Consider the following 20,109-nt stretch of genomic DNA (forward strand, 5'->3'; position numbering starts at 1 on the left):
ACAAAGGGAAAAAACAGTCCAACCTACCAAAACCAGTGCCATAAAAAACAGAATAGAAACGCAAGTTAAGATAGGCAAGAAAATGGTAAGTGAGCACCTGTCCAGCCTAGACGAGTTCAAATCACCAGGACCAGATGGATTACACCCCAAGGTTATCAAGGAACTGGCAGACGTGATCTCAGAACCACTGAACTATATTTTTCAAAGATCTTGGAACACTGGGGAACTACCAGAGGACTGGAAGAAAGCTGATGTAGTTCCCATATTCAAAAAAGGGAAAAAATAGAACCAGGAAACTACAGACCTATCAGCCTGACCTCAATACCTGGGAAGATTCTGGAAAAGATAATCAAACAACAAATCAGTGAACACCTTGATGCGAACAAAGTTATCACTAAAAGCCAACATGGGTTTATCAAAAACAGATCATGCCAGACAAACCTTATTGCATTCTTTGACCAAGTGACAAAACTAGTGGACCAGAGGAATGCTGTAGATATAATTTACTTGGACTTCAGTAAGGCATTTGATAAAGTAGATCACAACTTAATACTTGATAAGATAGAAAAATGTGGGTTAGATAGTATCACAACCAGATGGATTCATAGCTGGCTGACAGGCCATACTCAGCATGTGGTCCTCAATGGAACTGCATCTACATGGAAGGAAGTGTGTAGTGAGGTGCCCCAGGGCTCTGTTCTGGGCCCAGTGCTCTTCAATATCTTCATTAACGACCTGGATGAGGGGATAGATGGGGAACTCATCAAATTTGCAGACGACACCAAGCTGGCAGGAATAGCCAATACTCCAGAAGATAGGCTTAAGATACAGAAGGATCTGGACAGACTCGAACACTGGGCACTATCTAACAAAATGAAGTTCAATGGTGAAAAAAGTAAGGTTCTACATTTAGGCAGGAAAAATCAAGTGCACAGGTATAGTATAGGTGGTACCTTGCTCGATAGTAGTAACTGTGAGAGAGATCTCGGTGTCCTAGTGGACAAACACTTAAATATGAGCCAGCAGTGTGCTGCAGCTGCCAAAAAAGCCAACACAGTGCTAGACTGCATTAACAGAGGGATAGAATCAAGATCACGTGAAGTACTAATACCACTTTACAATGCCTTGGTAAGGCCACACCTGGAATACTGCATCCAGTTTTGGTCACCACAATGTAAAAAAGATGTTGAGACTCTAGAAAGAGTACAGAGAAGAGCAACAAAGATGATTGGGGGACTGGAGGCTAAAACATATAGGGAACGGTTGCTGGAATTGGGTATGTGTAGTTTAATGAAGAGAAGGGTGAGGAGTGACATGATAGCAGTGTTCCAATATCTCAGAGGCTGTCACAAAGAAGAGGGAGTCAAGCTATTCTCCAAAGCACCTGAAAGCAGGACAAGAAGCAACGGATGGAAACTAGTCAAGGAGAGAAGCAACCTAGAACTAAGGAGAAACTTCCTGACAGTTAGAACAACTAACCAGTGGAACAACCTGCCTCCGGAAGTGGTGAATGCTCCAACACTGGAAGTTTTTAAGAAGAGACTGGACAGCCATTTGTCTGAAATGGTATAGGGTTTCCTGCCTTAGCAGGGGGTTGGACTAGACGACCTCCAAGGTCCCTTCCAACTGATTATTATTATTATTAGTATTAACCCGGGCAAGACGTCGAAGAGCTTGGGCAGGGCCAATGACACGTAGCTGGGAGACAGGTACGTAATCAATAGGCCCAACTGAACTCCAGGACCCCACTTCAAAAGGAGAGACTCACACCTGCCTATCTGAGGGACAGTGGCCACTCACGGACAAAGACTCTCCCTAATAATAACTGCCACCCCCCCCACCCCTGCCCTGGGCCCACGGCTGGTGAAGCACCCGGAAGACCGGTGGGCATAGTTCTGAGAGGGGGACCCCCTCTCTTGGCCCAACCAGGTCTCCGTGATGCAGGCCAGGTCCATGTTCTCCTCCTCAATAAGATCATGTCACGCCCCCAAAGGATTCAGAAGGACCCGGGTACAAAGTCACTGTGAGAGAGTGGCTTAGACTCACCATCTGCTACCCCCCTAGAGGTGAGAGATCTTTGGGGTATGCCTTACCCTGGGCGTGTGTTCCAGACCGCTCCCTGGATCAGACCTACGACCGTCGTGAGAGGACGGTGGTTGACCTGTTCCGGAGGTTCACCCAGCTTGAATGGCAGTGGAGCTGTGTAGGCGGACTGGATACCCACTCACCTTCTGAATTTAGACCCTCCTGATCAATCATGGGATCGCCTTTTGCTGGACCTGCTTGGACAATCATGACTCGCCTTTGCTATACTAGCACGGACTTATTCGCCCTCAGGGGTGCCCCCCTTCCTGGGTGCGACCTGCCTTTTTCTCCACTTGTCCTCTTGATGAAGGGCCCAATTGTTGGGACCCTGAGAGATGGTTGGGCAGGGACAGGAGCCTCTGGTATAAATTTAATAAGAGGCCCCTGGTTAATTTTTTAGCTAAATTTTTTGTGGGGTTAGGGAGGGGGGAGGGATTACAGGTTTGGTTGGAAACTGGGGGGTGTCCACCAACTGTTGTTCAGGCCAGGTCTGGGATTGATCACGCCGGGAGGGAGCTAGGGCTGGTTGCCTCCGGGGCCCCGGAGCGGGGTGTGGGATTACCTATTCCCACGACGTTAGGGAATGGCAGCAGGTCTATGAACAGAGGGCCGCATCAACACTGGGAGTGCGTCCCCGCTATCTTCAAGCGGTGATGTGCTCCAACCCTCTGGTTTCGGCCCGTGGTTCCAGGAGCGAGGATGAGCAGCCACCTGAGCTCAGGCTTGTGTATTTTAATGCCAGGTCTGTAGTTAATAAGGCTCCTCTCATCCAGGATCTGGTTGAGGGAGAGTATGCGGACCTGGCTTGCATTACGGAGACCTGGTTGGGCTCAGAGGGTGGTGTCCCTCTGGTCGATCTTTGCCCACCAGGTTTCCGGGTGCTGCACCGGAATCGGGCTCAGGGTAGGGGCGGGGGAGTGGTGGTAGTTGTGAGGGAGACCCTTTGTCCGCAGGAGGCCACCGTTGTCCAAATAGCCGGGTGTGAGTCCCTCCTCCTGAGATGTGGCCCTAGGGCTCAGTTGGGCTTGCTGCTGGTGTACCTTTCGCCTAGTCGTGCAGCAGCAGCCCTGCCTGAGCTTCTCGATATCCTCTCGGGGCTGGTGATTGAGTTCCCCAAATTTATGATCTTGGGTGACTTTAATCTACCATCCCTGGGAGGATCATCTGAGTTAGCTCGGGAGTTCATGGCTTCCATGATGTCCATGGACCTGATGCAAGTAATTCAGGGCCCGACTCATGTGGGGGGCCGCACGCTCGATTTGGTTTTACTATCTGGACGGTGGTTAGATGATCTGGGTGGGGGTTCTCCAATTATTATGCCCCTGTCATGGACCGATCATCATCTCCTGCGGTTGGTCTTCCGTTTTGCCACTCCCCGTCGTGGGGTTGTTGAACCAACGAGATGGTTCCATCCTAGGCGCTTAATGGACCCTGAGAGATTCCAGGCAGCGCTTGGGTCCCCACCTGCCTCCTTTGCTCACAGCTCGGCCGATGCCCAAGTGGAAGCCTGGGAAAAAGCAGCCACGGAGGCACTCGACCAAGTTGTACCCATGCGGCCCCTGACACGGTGCAGATCCCAGTGGGCTCCATGGTTTTCCGTGGAGCTCCGGGAGATGAAGCGTCAAAGATGGGGCCTAGAGAGCTGTTGGAGATCCAGCCGGTCTGAATCCGACCAATTGCGACTAAGGTCCTTTACAAGGTCTTATCTCGCAGCGATGAGGATGGCAAGGTCCAATTACTTTGCTACCCTCATCGCGTCCGCAGATAACTGCCCCGCCGCTCTGTTTAGGGTGACCCGCTCCCTCCTTAATCAGGAGGTGAGGGAGGAGCCCTTGCAGGGTCGTGCCGAGGAGTTTAGCCAACATCTGTCGGACAAAATCGCTCGGATCCGGACCGGTTTGGACTTCTACTGGACAGAGTCTGACGATGAGGACATGGGCGGTCTTGTTGATGTTATCTGGGAAGAGTTCAATCCTGTGACTCTGGACAATGTGGACAGGATCATGGGGAAGCTGAGCTCCATCACATGTTTATTGGACCCGTGCCCCTCCTCGCTGGTTTATGCGGCTCGGGATGGGACACGAGGCTGGCTCCAGGCAGTGATAACTGCTTCCTTGAGTGAGGGTAGTTTTCTCGCGCCTTGAAGGAGGCGGTGGTGAGACCTCTCCTCAAGAAGCCTGCATTGGACCCAGCTGTATTAAACAACTTTCGTCCGGTCTCCAACCTTCGCTTTCTTGCGAAGGTTGTTGAGAGCGTGGTGGCGCATCAGCTCCCTTTGTTCCTGGAGGAAGCTGATTATCTGGACCCGTACCAATCGGGTTTCAGGCCCGGACACAGCATGGAGACGGCATTGGTCGCTCTGGTGAATGATCTCTGGCGGGCTTGGGACAGGGGTTGTTCCTCTGTCCGAGTCCTATTAGATCTCTCAGCGGCTTTTGATACCATCGACCATGGTATCTTGCTGCGGCGTCTCAGGGGGTTGGGAGTGGGAGGCACGTTTCTTCAGTGGTTCTCCTCCTACCTTCTAGGACGTTCACAGTCGGTGTTGGCAGGGGGGCAGAGGTCCACCTCAAGGCCTCTCGTTTGTGGAGTTCCTCAGGGGTCGGTCCTCTCGCCTCTCCTGTTCAACATCTATATGAAGCCTCTGGGTGAGATCATTCGTGGTTTTGGAGTTGGTTATCATCAGTACGCTGATGATACCCAGCTTTTCATTTCGACCCCAAACCACCCCAGTGATGCCCTCGACGTGATGTCCCGTTGCCTGGAGGCGGTCCGGGTCTGGATGGGGAGGAACAGGCTTCAGCTCAACCCTGACAAGACTGAGTGGCTGTGCGTGCTGGCATCTCAGGAAATTCAGATTATTCCACCTCTTACTATGGGGGGTGAGTTATTACCCCCCGTAGATAGGGCTCGCAACTTGGGTGTCCTCCTAGATTCACAGCTTTCCTTAGAAGAACATATTGTAACTGTGACTAGGGGGGCCTTCGCCCAGGTTCGCCTGGTGCGCCAGTTGCGACCCTATCTGGACCGGGATGCCTTGCGTACAGTCACTCATGCGCTCGTGACCTCTCGGTTAGACTACTGCAATGCCCTCTACATGGGGCTGCCCTTGAGGACCACTCGGAGGCTTCAACTGGTGCAGAATGCAGCCGCGCGAGTTGTGTTGGGGGTCTCCCGATACTCCCATGTTACACCTCTGCTCCGTGAGCTGCATTGGCTTCCAGCTGCCCTCCGGGTGAGATTCAAGGTGCTGGTGATGACCTATAAAGCCCTACATGGCATGGGTCCGGATTACCTACGGGAGCACATGCGGCCGGCATCAACTTCCCTTCGTCCAGTGCGCTCCCACAGAGAGGGCCTCCTCAGGGTGCCCCCGGTCAGAGAATGTCGACTGGTGACCCCCAGGGGGAGGGCGTTCTCTGTGGGTGCGCAAGACCTGTGGAACCGTTTACCGGTTGAGCTCCGGATAGCTCCCGACCTCCGCTCCTTCCGACGTGATCTAAAAACTTATTTATTCGAACAAGCCGGCCTGGTCTGATGGGTTTGGGGTTTTAATTATTGATTTTAACTAATTTATTGTATTGGGCACAATTATTTAATTTGTTTTTATTTTTTGTATCTTGTATTTTTGGTATTTATTGCCCGGTACACCGCCCTGAGTCCTTCGGGAGAAGGGCGGTATATAAATCAAATAAATATAAATAAATATAAATATGTATGAGGGGAGACTTGTTCACCACAGACCTGGCATTGAAATAAACCAACCTGAGCCCAGGGTCCTGCAATCCTATGCCCCCGGGGGAGCAAGAAGAGCCATGAGGCATTGAGGCAGTAATTGCTGCAAAAGGGGCCCAAACCAAGTACTGAGTACATATGCATGCTTATACTTTTCAGAGGTCCGGTATTGTTCTATGTACACTCCTTGTTTTATTGATTGCATGTAATATTCTAATTTTCTGAGATTGTGGATTTGGGGTTTTCATGAGCTGTACGCCATAATCATCACAATTATGACAAATCACGGCTTGAACTTGTCAAGGTAAAAATCACCTTTGTAGAGGGCGAAGGACCGTGCTTCAGAGAATGCATGATATGCATGCAGGAAGGCAATAAAAACATGACGCATAATCTTACTAAATACCTTTTACTTACAAAAATATAAAAACTAAATATATATTATAAAGGGAGCTAGCTGACTACATCCTAACGTAACAGACAGTAACAGCAAAGTGAATAAAACAATAAAGATAAACACTGTGAGAACCTTTTCTAGACATGCGTACTAAACAGACTGAAACCATAACATAACTAGTCATATGGGATTCACTATGGTTACCAGATAAGTTATCACAACAGGTGCAGAGAGCAGGGGAAATGTACAGTTAGAAATGAACTTTCTGACAAACAAAAAAAAACGTGCAGTGACATTCCCCTTCTTTTGTCAGCAAAGTGAAGACTCAAGTAAGGCACATCTTCTCTCGCAGATATTCATGCTGGGCTGTAGGAAGTGTTTTGTTCAGCATGTCAGCAATTTGATCACGTGTAGGCACATACTGTAATGTCACAAAACCTTGTTTAACCAGTTGCCTTATGTTTTGATATCGGATGTCAATGTGTCTGGACCTTGAACCTGTAAAACGTGTTTCAGAAATATAAACCACAGATTCATTATCTTCCATCACAGTGATCGGTCGAATCGGATGTGTCCAGATATCTGTGACTAAAGCATCAAACCAGGTTAAAGAATTGCATGCATCAGACACACAAGCATACTCAGCTTCTGTAGAGGAACAAGAAACAAGATTCTGTTTACGCACATGCCAGTAAACAGGACAACCATTTAAGAGCATCATGTAACCTGATGTACTTTTCCGTGACTTCTTATCACTCGCCCAATCGGAATCTGCAAAACAACATAACTCTGCATAGTCAGTATGTGTTGGTTCCAACAACAACTTCATGTCTTTGGTGTGTTTTAGATACCTCAATAACTTTTTAACACATGTCCAATGAAACTGTTTTGCCTTGCCTACGTGTCGTGATAAAAGATTAACACTAAGTGCAATGTCGGGTCTAGTCCAACTACTAATATATAGCAGCGACCCAATGACTGAGCGATATAGTGTTTGATCTTCGAACTCAGGACTTGGTTCATGTGCCAAAATGTGAAAGTCAGTTTGCATGGGTATACTCACAGGCTTAGCGTCCTCCATGTTACAGTGATGTAACAGTTGTTCAATCTTCTCTTCTTGTGTGAGACTAAACCCCTTCTGAGTTTTGGCAATTTGAACACCTAAATAAGTGTTAATACATCCTAAAGACTTCAATGTGAAAAACTTTTGTAAAGCTTTAGCAAAAACCTCACTCATCTGCTTATTTGGACCAATATAAACAATATCATCGACATAAACAAGAATTATCTCATACCTATTACCGGATCTTTTAGTAAACACGCATTCATCTGTTTCGGACTTAATAAAGCCCATTGAATTTAGTTTGTCAGAAAGACATAAGTACCACATTAAACCAGACTGTTTCAGACCATAAAGACTTTTGTGTAGAAACCAGGTATCCCCTTCTTGCTGTCGGAAACCTGGAGGACCTTTCACGTAGATGTCCTCGTCAAGATCAGCGTGTAGATAAGCCGTTTCAACGTCGAACTGGAAAACCTCTAGGCCAAGGATAGTTGCAGTGGCTAATGCAATTTTCACACTTTCAGTCCGCACAGTGGGTGAGTATGTATTTGTATAGTCCTCAGGATAACGTTGAGCGAAACCCTGGGCTACAAGTCTGGCCTTGTACAACGACTCACCATTCGGCTTCTTTTTGATCCTGTAGACCCATCGAGTACCAATAACTTTCTTGTTTGCTGGAGGGCTTGCAGGCGTAAACACTTGAAGTTTCTTTAGACTGTCCATTTCAGCCTGCATTGCCTCAAACCATTTATCTTGTTCTGATTCAGGAAGATGTTTGATCTGTGTGAACTTCTCAGGTGGAAGTGTAACATTACAAATCAAAGGTACAGGTGTTTTTGTTACTTGCCACGAATACTGTTTTGGAGGGATTCCCTTTGTGGTCCTCTTGGAACGTCTCAGGCCAACCGTCCATTCTTCTTCCGTGTCGTCCTCGTCTTCATCATTGTCGCCAGCAGCAACATCAGCGGCTTGCGAAGACGGAACAGTAGGTTGAGAAGAACTCGTGGAAGGAACATTATCCTGTGAATCTTGATCATCAGGTTGTGTGGCATCAGCAACATCATCTCTAGGAAAATAAACTCCAGGATCGTTAGAATGAATCCTGGACCAGTCAGCATCTTCCTCAAAAGTAGCAGATTGTGAAACCACAATAACATGATGAGAGTCAATGTATTTGCTCCATTTTGAATTATCATCAATGCCCATAAATCTCATCCTTTTTGCTGCAGGACCCCCTTTCTTTCTTTGGGCTAAAGGAATATTGACCATAGCATAGGAACCAAAAACATGGAGATGTGAGAGATCAGGCTTGTGTCCATACAACATGAAATAAGGGGTCTGATTTATCACACTACTCCAAGTACGGTTGATGATATGGTTAGCATATTTGATAGCTTCACCCCAGTATGGAAGACTGAGGTTAGCATCTTCAAGGAGGCAACGCATCATGGTTTGCAGAACTCCATTTCTGCGTTCTGCCACTCCATTTTCAGCTGGAGTATAAGGAGCAGATGTCTGATGTACTATCCCATTCTCACGCATCCAGTCCTGGAAACGCTGAGACATGAATTCAGCACCGCGATCACTCTGGATTCTGACAATGTTGACATCGAATTGGGTATAGACAAGACTAGCAAAGTCTTTAAAGATCTGAAAGGTCTCAGATTTTTCTTTCATAGGATATACATATCCATATCTAGAATAATTATCAACGATAGTCAAGAAATATCTTTTACCACCAAGTGTTGGTGCAAAAGGACCAACTATGTCAGTGTGTACCAAATCAAAAATGCGTGTTGACAGGCGTGTAGCGCGTTTTGGAATTGCTGCTGCTTTGGATTTGGCTTTCTTGCAGACAGCACAGTCCAAGAACACCTTACACCCCTTTAGATCCAAACCTCTTGCGAACTCTGGCATCTTCTTCAGAACACGTAAACTGGCATGACCCAATCTTCTGTGCCACTTATGGATACACCTGGAATGCAAAGGTTTACCTGTTAGTGAATTCTCAACATTAGCATTTTTATTAGGAACCCCAGGCTTGCTGTGAGCAACCTGTGTCTTTTTTGTATTTTTATTATTATTAGGAACCTTTGGAGTAGCAACAGGATCTCTCTCTGGGACGTCTCTCTCTGGGCCTGTGCTTTTTGGAATGTGTATACTTGCCTGCTCTTGCTGCTTAGACTTTGGTTTTAAGTAATAAACACCACCAATCAACATGGTTTCAGCAACAATATCTCCGTCTTTGACTATATAACTTGCTTTTTCAAGATGGTGGACCTGAAAATGAGAAAACCTAGACAAATGACTCTGACTAAGCAAATTACTACTGGCAGACGGAACATAGTAAACATTTGGAATGAGAGCACCAAGTTCTTCAATATAAACAGTTCCTTTTCCCATGACCTGAACAGGATGATTGGAAAAAGAGTAAAGTTCACGAAGTTCAGGTTCAGGCTCGTGCATCTCTGTGTAAAGCTCTTTTCTGTAGGTAACATGTAATGCTGCTCCACTGTCCAAAGTCCAAAGAAGTCATCTGTCATACTCTGGTTGAGGCTGTGGATCGTTGGCCACAACCAATGTGACAAGTGGAGCTTGTGGATCACGCTTGGAACCACGACCATGACCTTGTCGTCCGCCTCTACCTCTGCCTCCTCTGGAATCTGTTCCTCTGGGCTGGTATGTGACGGGCGCTGGAACTCGTTGGGGACAATCCCGGGTGGCATGTCCCACACGATTGCAGATGTAGCATCTTGGCATCCTTGGAACGTAGGTCCTTCCACGGAAGGCACGCCTCGCTGAAGCTCTTGAGGCAGGTGGTTCCCTTAAATGTGGTGCAGCTTGCATAAGTGCCTCTTCTTCGGCTAAAATGTTGCATACATGATCCACTGTGTGTTGAGCAATAGGCACTTGATTGATCTTGGAAATAGCATCTTTCCACTCATGATTCAAAGAATTGATGATAATGCTAATCATTTGAAAATCATCAATAGAATAGCCTTTTTCACCCAGTTCTTTTCTAATACCTTTCATTTTAGTCAAATGTGCTCCAATATGTTCACCAGGTTTTAATCTGGAACCATGGAACTCAGACAAAAGTAAACATGTAGACTCAATTGATGTAGGCCGATAACATGTCTCTAACTGAGTCCAAATTTGTTGGGCAGTTGCATCTTGTGAAAACGTGAGCTGCAATTCAGTGTCCATTGACATCAATAATGTTGTGCATGCTCTATTATCCAAGTCCCATATGTCAGGAGTCCATGGCTGGGCAGGAGAATTAAACACCATCATGTGAGTACCTTCTCTGCATAGCAAAAGTCCAACCTCACTGACCCATGCCCTGTAATTCTGTCCTGACTTCTTTAATTTTGAATCACCAGCCAGTGGTACAATGGAAGGTGTTTGATGAGGAATATACAATTGAGGTACTGGCTGTGCAGGTTGTGCAATCTGACCATAACCTGCAGGGGGCACCAGTGGCGTCTGTGCCTGTGCCTGGACATGCGGTAGTTGCATTGAAGCTGCCGGTAGTCTTGGTGCTGGCTGTGCCTGTCTTTGAGCTGCTATTCTACCCTGGCCAGCAGGAGGCGCTGGCGCTGGGGCTGGTGCAGTAGCATAACCCGCAGATGACACTGGCCTTTGCATATAAGAACCCGGTGGCAATTGCATGTGGGTTAAATATGGCTGTGTTCTGCCAGGTAGAGGGGCTTGCATAGAAGCAATATTAACAGGAGAAGCAATAGTAACAGGAATCCTAGCACCATCAGGGACTGGAGCCTCAGATAATGGCAGAAATCTTGTATCTCTGAGCAAAGACTCCTCCATGGACAGTTGCGAGAGTGAGAGCTCCAATTCATGTCTTAATGCAGCTTCACCAGTAGATGGTGCTATAACATTTGCTTCAGGCATCACTGTGGCTCTGTATGGCCTTTGGGACAGCCCATAATCATGTGACATAGGAGCCTCTGGTTCCCATTCGTCTTGCATGACACTCAATGATGGGCGTGACTTTGGCTTTGGGGAAGAAGGAGGCAATATGGCTTCTCCTTGTGGGTGTGGCAATATGGCCGGTTCATGCTCATAATTCCTCTCATATTGCTGAACCATTGACACATATTCCTTTGCCTGCTGCAAACGCTTTTCAAAAACCCCAATTTGTTCACAGTAGCCTTGCATAGCCCTATCTCGCATAGTTTGCTTGGGGCTTGAAGGAGCAGAAGGAATTTTCTTCGGCTGAACTTTAGGTTTCGCTCCAAGCCTTTGAAATTCATCTTGAGCCCCTGGAGTGTGAACATTTTCAAAAACAGCTGCCAGGGAGCTTGGAAAAAAAGAAAAAGGAGTGACTGACCTTGCATCGTCGACAGGAGCAGGTGCGTCTTCTCCAAGGCGTGTGGCTGAAGCTATCGGAGTTCTTAAAGTTGAAGGGAGATGCCCCACAGACAGACTCCTTTTCAGCCGTGGCTTCCTTCCTGACATGTTTCAGCAGTTAATCACCGCTGCCTCACTAGCACTAACTAACTGCTAACAGCCGTAGAAACATGCATCTCTAAAAACATAAATCAAACCATCCTCCGATACCAAAATGTCAAGGTAAAAATCACCTTTGTAGAGGGCGAAGGACCGTGCTTCAGAGAATGCATGATATGCATGCAGGAAGGCAATAAAAACACGACGCATAATCTTACTAAATACCTTTTACTTACAAAAATATAAAAACTAAATATATATTATAAAGGGAGCTAGCTGACTACATCCTAACGTAACAGACAGTAACAGCAAAGTGAATAAAACAATAAAGATAAACACTGTGAGAACCTTTTCTAGACATGCGTACTAAACAGACTGAAACCATAACATAACTAGTCATATGGGATTCACTATGGTTACCAGATAAGTTATCACAACAGGTGCAGAGAGCAGGGAAAATGTACAGTTAGAAATGAACTTTCTGACGAACAAAAAAAAACATGCAGTGACAGAACTATCTTGCTTTGCATGTAATGAGTCTATCTCATATATTAGTTTCCCCTTTTAAGTTGCATTATTCAAATAAATGAACTTTTGCACGATATTCTAATTTTTCGAGTTTCACCTGTAGAGTCTGGGTGAAACATTGGAAACGGGAACAGCTAGAAGGGAGATGGAAAGGGCCATATGTTGTTATTATGTCCTCTCCTCTTGCTGTCAAGATTGCAGAATCCAAATCATGAATCCACTGGACAAGGGTCAAAGCAGCAGCTGAACCTGAATGGGTGGTGTCTAAAGATCCAGTGGCTCCCACAAAGTTAACGTTCAAATGCAAGTGATATATGATTTGTTAGGGTAGCTTGTCTTATATATGAAGCTTTAGCATACTCGCTGAAAGGCTACTCTGCTGGAACCTTACCGGCAATAGGTTCCTCTACGCACAGTAGTGAAGACCCCTGCTAAGTCACTCCAGACGCTGACTTTCTATACACGGGAGAAGAGTGGAGAAGAGTTTACTGTTGCTATGGGTGTTGTTCTGTAACAGCCTGCTACCGGCCTTGCAGAAAAGGCAACCCCTTTACAGACGGCAAGAGGCTGGAATACGTCTGCCAAATTTATTACAAAAACAAACAAGACACGAACCAAGATACCGGAGCTTTGAAACACTATCTGAGCGGTTGCTTTCAGCAAACCAGCCCTCCCCACACAAGTCCTTTATAAAGAGTTCAGGGCGTGGCTTCTCTCTCCCTCCTTCCGAGAAGCCCCATTGCCTTCCTCTGTTTACTCCTACTTGACTGCCTCCTGCGTCGGGCGTCCTTGAACAGGGCCAGCTGTGGGTCATCTTCATCCACGCTGTCAGGCTCACACAGCTGGGTCTCCACCAGGTGGGAGGGGCCTGGCTGGGGGCTCTGCGGAGCCTCAAAGCCATCATCAGCAAGTTCTTCAACACCCCCCTCCTCCCCCTCATCTGAGTCATCCGACCCAACTGCCGAACCCACAGGCTGACCCTGAATCACAACAGGTGTATTGTATTGCTGCCACATGTAACAATGTTTCAAACGAAGTTAGAGGTAACCAAGGGAATGGGACCAAAACTGACACCTGTGATGCCTATATAACCAAGGCAAGGCATGGGACCCAAACAATCAATATTTTGGTGTATCATACCCAAAGGCCTATCAGCTGTAAACCAGAGGGGATCACATGTCTACATAACAAGACTATGTATTCCCTGTGCTCACAAGAGGGAAAAAAATATGTTACAACCCTGAGACCCCAATTAGGCTTAACTTCTCAATCTATGCAAGTTTGTTTTATGAGGCTAGGGTGGGGCTGAGCAACTACCTTAACTCGACCCTGGTGTTACAAACTGGGAGCCAGAGAGTTGAGATCACTATTGATTTCTGCCAGGCCATGGATCGGAGCCCCTCGGGGAGAAAAGCCATAACATGTGGGGATGACAGTTGGAGAAAAACATATTGGCACAATCATAAGTATTTATGTGACACAAAGGGCTCATGGATCACAGATGGAGACGCATATCTCCCCTGTGCAGGATATGCTGGAAAAACAGCCTGCTCAGGGTGGGAATGTGTTTGTGAATATACCGGGGGAAGATATCAGGGGTGCAAGTACTTGACTAATGTCCACCGAGTGGCTCAGAGTAATCAAGTGTTACTAGAAGTCAGCCGAGAGATGCCTAGTCGATACGTGTACGCCATAGGAATTGATGGGACAGGGGAGGATCCAAAGACCTATATCACAATCGTAAAACAGGTACTCTATGATGGAGAACAGAGATCTTTAGGATGGTCAGTATACGACACCTTAGCCCGACTGGAGCAATCAAAAGACCAGTTCGAGGTTTCTATGAAAGAAACCAACCTATTTTTGTCATTAGCAGAGGAAATAGCGAAAGCCCTGACTGTAAAGAATTGTTTTGTATGTGGAGGAATGAATATGGGGGAACAGTGGCCATGGGAGGCGATGGAGACAAACCCGGAAATATATAACAACATGACAAGGGCAGGTAACATCACCCAAAGAACGTATATATATGGCATGGTGTGGACTCTCACAACAAATCTGGTTGGCCGAAACTGCTTTACACGCAGAGGGGATCGACTAGTGGGAGATCTTATTTGTTTGGGGGAATGGGATGAACAGTATAAGGTATGGATATCTCTGCAAAATGCCCCTGAGCCTTTAAAGTTTGATATGACTATCATGCCCTATCTGAACTCCAACAAGGAAGAGGAATGGGTAGCCCCCAGTGACATGTACTGGATATGTGGCACCTTTGCTTATGAGGTTTTGCCTAAGAATTGGTCAGGATTGTGTGTATTGGGTTGCATAAAGCCCTCATTCTTTCCTTTGCCAATACGGTCACGACAGGTGCTTGGTGTGCCAGTCTATGATCAAATGGGAAACCGAAGAAAAAGAGAGGTTGACACAGCCTTCTGTAATTTCCCTTGTAGAGAATCTGATTATTATGATAAAATGGGGGATTTGTGGGATTCAGAAAGGATAGTTTGTGTGTATGGCCAGGCAACCTGGACAGAGGATGGCTCTTACGGTTACAGAACACCAATCTATATGATAAATCGTATAATTAGGCTGCAGGCTGCTGTAGATCTGGCAGGGCAATGCCTAGATAAAGCTTTGAACTTGTTAGCTGTAACCACTGATAAAATCTGGACAGCGGTCTATCAAAACTGATTGGCTTTGGATTACCTATTGGCAAAAGAAGGTGGAGTGTGTGGAAAATTCAATCTTTCAAATTGTTGTCTTCAAATCGATGAAACTGGACAGGTAATCAAACAATTAACCACCGAAATGAGGCAATTGACCCACAATGCAGATCAAACCCTGAAGGGTTTTAATTTCCAAGAGGTTTTCAGTGGATGGTTTCCCAAACTCCCAGGGTTACAAGCCATCGTGGCTCTTATAGGACTGATAGCTGCAGGATGTGTGCTGATTCCTTGTATCTTGCCTATTTTTATAAGAACTATATCCAATAGCTTAGCTTTGCTTGCTGAAAGAAAAGCTACTGCACAGATAATGGCAATGTGGGAATATGAAAGGTTACAAACCAAAGAAGACTTCTGTTGAGACTCATCGTCACAAGTTGAGATAAATCTCAAAAGGGGGGAATAAAGAGGAAGTGTACTAAAGTCATTGTGTAAACAAACCTATTCCTGTCCTATAGGCAGATGCTGATCAAGGTAGCCATAATCCTGTTTGTGTAACTGCACGTACTCCCCTGTCTTCTGTCTCATGCAAACTGTCTTCTGATAAGAATGTGTAGAACAGGCATGTCCAAAGTCCGGCCCGCGGGCCATTTGCGGCCCGCGGGGCGGTTTAATACGGCCCTCAACAGCTCTCGCTGCTGTATGTAAATGTGGCCCTCCCACGGCCCTCCCTTCTGATTGAGGGCCGCCCCTTCGGGAGCTGCTCCCGCCTCCCCCGCCGAGGGGCCGCCCCAGGAAGTGCAGGCCGGCCCAGCTGCTGCCCCCACCCCGCCAGCCAGGCTCCGGGGCTCCACGCGGCTTCCTCCTCCTCCTCCTCCTCCTCCTCCGCCAGGCCTGCTCGGGGCCCGGGGCGGCTCCAGTGCGCCGGGGAAGCGCGCGGAGAGCAGATTGCGCCCTCATCCCGGCCGGAGCGCAGCCCAGAGGAGGAGCCACTGGGCCGGGCATGCCCTGAGTGGCCGGGGGTCTCCGGTCGGGCCATGCGGCGCTGTGGGCGAGGCGGGGGTGGCCGGCGGGGGTGTCGGCCTGCCCACCCGTCCCGCTGAGCACCTTCCCTGCGCGCCGCGGCTGCCCATGGCGGCGGCTCCGGCTCCGGCGGCGCTGGGGCTCCCGGGCGCGGGAGGTCCGGCGGTGCTGGGCTGGCCGCTCTGGTACCACAAGGACCTGAGCTGGGCGGCGGCCCAGCTTCCTGGTGCGCGACAGCGAGAGCGTGGCCGGCGCCTTCACCCTCTGCGTGCTGTGAGTCCGGGGACCCGCGGGCGCCGCCTTGGGGATAGGCCGCGGGAGGGAGGGAGGGAGGGAAGGGGAGGGGGCCAGGGCGCGCCGGCAGAAGACTCCCCCCCAAGGCTGGGCATTCCGTGGCGGCGGCCCCGGAGCCTGGAGCGGGGTCTGTCCAAGCCTCCGATTTCTTTCTTTCTTTCTTTCTTTCTTTCTTTCTTTCTTTCTTTCTTTCTTTCTTTCTTTCTTTCTTTCTTTCTTTCTTTCTTTCTTTCTTTCTTTCTCTCTCTCTTTTATCTTTCTTCTTCCTCTCTCCTGCCTCCATTCTCTCTTCTTCCTTCCTTCCTTCCTTCTCTCTTTCTCCTTCCCTCCCTCCCCCCATTCGTCCTTTCTCCTCCCTGTCTCCTTCCCTCCCTTTCTCCTCCCCTCCCCTTCTCAGCCCTGCCTGGCGCTGGAGTCCCGGGGGTGACCTTCCGCCATGGAATCCGAGACGACTTTTTCGGCTGCAGAAATGTCAGCCTCCCGGTGACTCCCCTCCCCCTTCTAGTGGCTTTCCCGACTCCGGACGCGCCGATCTGCCGCTCCTCCGGTGGGTTGAAGGGCCGGCTGCCTGGCCGAACCGCCGCGCTCCTTCCCCTCGCCCCGGGCTTGGCACGGCGTCTGTGCCAGTGCAGCGAGGCTGACGGTGCGCGCCTGGCCTGGCTGAGCGCGTGGCGGTTCGGCCAGGCAGGAAAAGGTGCAGGAAGCGGCCGCCGCCTAGTAACAGCGCCCGGGCTCACAACGTGGAGGCGGCGAGCAAGCGCGCGCTCAGGGCGAGGCGGCCGCGGTCCAGTGAGGGAAGAGCGCCGAGGGAGTGGCCGGCCGGGCTGTGCTGCTGCCGAGCAAAGCTCGGCCGGGGCGCCCGCTCTGCTCTGCCTGGCGCCAGCTCAGAGACTCCGCCCGCCAGGCCCTTCTCCCGCTCAGCCAGGCCAGGCGCGCACCGTCAGCCTCGCTACACCGCCTCCACGTTGTGAGCCCGGGCGCCGTTACCAGGCGGCGGTCGCTTCCCGCACCTTTTCCTGCCTGACCGAACCGCCGCGCTCCTCCCCCCCGCCCCGGGTTTGGCGCAGCGTCTGTGCCGGTGCAGCGAGGCTGACGGTGCGTGCCTGGCCTGGCTGAGCGGGAGAAGGGCCTGGCGGGCGGAGTCTCTGAGCTGGCGCCAGGCAGAGCAGAGCGGGCACCCCGGCCGAGCTTTGCTCAGCAGCAGCGCAGCCCGGCCAGCCACTCCCTCGGCGCTCTTCTCTCACCGGACCGCGGCCGCCTCGCCCTGAGCACGTGCTTGCTCGTCGCCTCCACATTGAGAGCCCGGGCGCCGTTAACAGGCGGCGGCCGCTTCCCACACCTTTTCCTGTCTGGCCGAACCGCCACGTTCCTCCCCCCGCCGCGGGCTTGGCGCAGCGTCTGTGCCGGTGCAGCGAGGGCGCGCCTTCTTTGCCGCCGGAGCTGCCCCGGCTTCGAAGCCCTCTGGCTCCCCTGGGCGAAGGCGACGTCCAGGGAAGGGCGGGTGTGTCTGTGTGTGTGTGTGTGTGTGTGCACGTGCGCGCATTCTGTGTTTCACAGCCATTTTATGGGCTGGGATGTGGGGAGCTGGACAGGGGTAGGTAGGGCCCTGGCCTAGCAGAATTTGTGAAGTGGTGGAAGTGTGTGAGCTGTTACCAGAGAGTCTGACCTTGTCAAAGCAAATAACATTTGCCAACATTTGCCTGGCTCGTAACACTATAGCACGGAGAATTGAATTGAATCAGTTTCACCCTTCACATTAGTGCAGGTAAGTTTTTTTTAAAATTTATTTAAAATACATTGTGAAAACTCAGCTGTCAGTTGATCTTATGTTATAAAATGAAAAGTATGCCATTTGCAATTAACTTGGCATAAAATAATTCATTTGCATTTAATTGTAATTGTTCAAAGAATGTTCGGAAAAATGTTCGGCCCTCCAGCATGTTCACTTCATCCAATCTGGCCCTCTTTGAAAAAAGTTTGGACACCCCTGGTGTAGAATAACCATATAAGGAACAATGTACAACTGGGAAATGTTGTTGTTGTTATTAGCTGCGAAGTCGTGTCCGACCCATCACAACCCTATGGACAACGTTCCTCCAGGCCTTCCTGTCCTCTACCATCTTCTGGAGTCCATTTAAGCGCACGCCTACTGCTTCAGTGACTCCATCCAGCCACCTCATTCTCTGTCGTCCCCTTCATCTATTGCCCTCAATCTTTCCCAGCATTAGTCTCTTCTCCAGTGAGTCTTTCCTTCTCATTAGGTGGCCAAAGTATTTGAGCTTTAGCTTCAGGATCTGGCCTTCTAAAGAGCAGTCAGGGTTGATCTCCTCTAGGACTGACCAGTTTGATCGCCTTGCAGTCCAAGGGACTCGCAGAAGTCTTCTCCAGCACCATAGTTCAAAGGCCTCAATTCTTTGACGCTCAGCCTTTTTTATGGTCCAGCTTTCACTGCCATACATTGCAGCTGGGAAGACCATAGCCTTGACTATACGCACTTTTGTTGACAGGGTGATGTCTCTGCTTTTTAGTGTGCTGTCTAGATTTGCCATTGCTTTCCTCCCGAGGAGCAAGCGTCTTTTAATTTCTTGGCTACAGTCCCCATCTGCAGTGATCTTGGAGCCCAGGAAAATAAAATCTGTCACTACCTCCATTTCTTCCCCATCTATTTCCCAGGAGTTGAGAGGGCCGGATGCCATGATCTTGGTTTTCTTAATGTTAAGTTTCAAGCCAACTTTTGCACTCTTCTTCTTCACCAGCAACAAGAGGCTCTTTAGTTCCTCTTCACTTTCTGCCATTAGAGTGGTATCATCTGCATATCTTAGGTTGTTGATATTTCTCTCGGCAATCTTAATTCCAACTTTTATTCATCTATCCCTGCCTTTCTCATGATGTGCTCTGCATATAGGTTAAACAGGCAAGACGACAGTATACAGCCTTACTGGATAAATTTACATCCCTTATAATTGAATCACCAACCAGAAGGTGGATTCTCTTTTTGGATGCCTTTCTGTTCTCGCATGACTGGTGTGTAATACCAGATTCACACTTCTCCCTGTCAAAAACAAGTTTTTCATCTTGGACCACGATCCCCTGCTTATTTGAGTTATTATCACAGATACCTTTACCTGTCTCCTTAATGTCCCTATTAAGGTCAGAAAGGGCACTGTATCTGTTGTGCAGGGACACAGCGAAAGCTTTGGGTTTATGGTTCACAGATCTCACCCTGCCAGATCCCACGGTTGTCCACACTGCCCTTCTCCTGCAGGATCTTTGTGGTAGAGGGGGCTGATAGGGTAGAAGGGCTGAACTGGACACCTAATTTCTGCCTCCAAGGGACTCGCAGGAGTCTTCTCCAGCACCATAGTTCAAAGGCCTCAATTCCTTGGCGCTCAGCCTTTCTTATGGTCCAACTTTCACAGCCATACATTGCAACTGGGAAGACCATAGCCTTCACTATACATACTATTGTTGGCAGGGTGATGTCTCTGCTTTTTTAGTGTGCTGTCTAGATTTGCCATGGCTTTCGTCCCCAGGAGCAAGCGTCTTTTAATTTCTTGGCTGCAGTGCCCATCTGCGGTGACCTTGGAGCCCAAGAAAATAAAATCTGTCACTACCTCCATTTCTTCCCCATCTATTTGCCAGGAATTGAGAGGGCCGGATGCCATGATCTTGGTTTTCTTAATGTTAAGTTTCAACCCAAGTTTTGCACTCTCCTTCTTCACCCGCAACAAGAGGCTCTTTAGTTCTTCTTCACTTTCTGCCATTAGAGTGGTATCATCTGCATATCTTAGGTTGTTGATATTTCTTCCAGCAATCTTAATTCCAACTTTTGATTCCTCCAACCCTGCCTT

At 48.8% G+C, this 20,109-nt stretch overlaps 1 long non-coding RNA gene across 1 annotated transcript in view; it reads right to left on the reverse strand.

Moving 5' to 3' along the window:
- Positions 1-16,403: 16,403 nt before the first annotated feature.
- The window catches only part of LOC310648313, a 167,986-nt gene continuing 164,280 nt past the window's right edge, over positions 16,404-20,109 (reverse strand). The window contains exon 2 of the long non-coding RNA XR_014494062.1: positions 16,404-16,650. This is a non-coding gene — a long non-coding RNA (uncharacterized lncRNA). The remainder of the gene's footprint in view (positions 16,651-20,109) is intronic.

Source organism: Vipera ursinii, assembly GCF_947247035.1.
Source record: "Vipera ursinii genome assembly, chromosome: W".
NCBI lineage: Eukaryota > Metazoa > Chordata > Lepidosauria > Squamata > Viperidae > Vipera > Vipera ursinii.